Raw genomic sequence first — 1,384 nt, forward strand, 5'->3', positions numbered from 1 at the left:
GAATGGATTAAAAAAAAAAAACAGGATCCATCAATATGCTGTCTACAAGAGACATAGCTTAGAAACAAAGACGTAAACTTATTAAAAATCAAAGGTTGGAAAAAAATTTATCAAGTGAACAACTATCAAAAAAGAGCACGAGTGGCAATACTAATCTCAGATAAAATAGACTTTTAAAAAATCCACCATAAAAGACAAAGAAGGACACTATAGAATGATTAAGGGGACAATCCATCATGAACACGTAACCATAATAAACATCTATGCACCCAATGACAGGGCTCCAAAATACATAAAGCAAGCTCTAACAGCACTGAAAAGATAAACTGACAGTTCCACAATAATAGTAGGAGACTGCAACACACCACTCTTGGTAAAGGACAGAACATCTAAAAAGAAACTCAACAAAGATACAGAAGACCTAAAGGGCACAATCAGCCATCTTGACCTCATAGACATATATAGAACACTCCACGCTACAGCTGCAAAGTACACATTCTTCTCCAATGCGCATGGAACATTCTCCAGAATAGACCACATCTTAGGCCACAGAGCAATCCTCAACAAGATCCAAAATGCTGAGACAATACAAAGTATCTTCTCTGACCACAATGCCATCAAGGTAGAAATTAACAACAGAAAGAGCAAGGAGAAAAATCAATTACAAGAATGGCCTGTCCTACATGAGGAAATGCTTGTGATCACCAGCCATTAGAGAAATGCAAATTAAAACCACAATAAGATACCATCTCACCCCAGCATTACTGGTACGAATCAAAAACACTGGAAATAACAAATGTTGGAGAGGCTGTGGGGAGATCGGAACTCTTATGCACGGCTGATGCGAATGCAAAATGATACAACTGTTTTGGAAAATGATATGGCACTTCCTTAGAAAGCTAAAAATAGAAATATCAAAGGATCCAGCAATTCCACTCCTAGGAATATATCCCAGAGAAGTAAGAGCCATCACACGAATAGACATATGGACACCCATTTTCATTGCAACATTATCCACAATAGCAAAAAGATGGAAACAAGCTAGATGCCCATCAACAGATGAATGGATAAAGAAACTATGGTACATACACTCAATGGAGTATTATGCAACGATAAAGAACAATGAAGAATCTGTGAACGATCTCATAACATGTATGAAACTGAAGGACTTTATGCTGAATGAAATAAGTCAATCACAAAAAGACAAATATTGTATGAGACCTCTACTGTAAAAACTCAAGAAGTTTACACACAAAAAGAAACAATCTTTGTTGGGGTATGAGGGATGGGAGGGGTGGGGGGAAATACTAAATAGACAATAGATAAGTGGTAACTTTGGTGAAGGGTAAGACAGTACACAATACTGGGGAAGCCAGCACAACTT

The sequence above is a fragment of the Trichechus manatus genome, unplaced genomic scaffold (genome assembly GCF_000243295.1).
Source record: "Trichechus manatus latirostris isolate Lorelei unplaced genomic scaffold, TriManLat1.0 scaffold00219, whole genome shotgun sequence".
Taxonomy (NCBI): domain Eukaryota; kingdom Metazoa; phylum Chordata; class Mammalia; order Sirenia; family Trichechidae; genus Trichechus; species Trichechus manatus.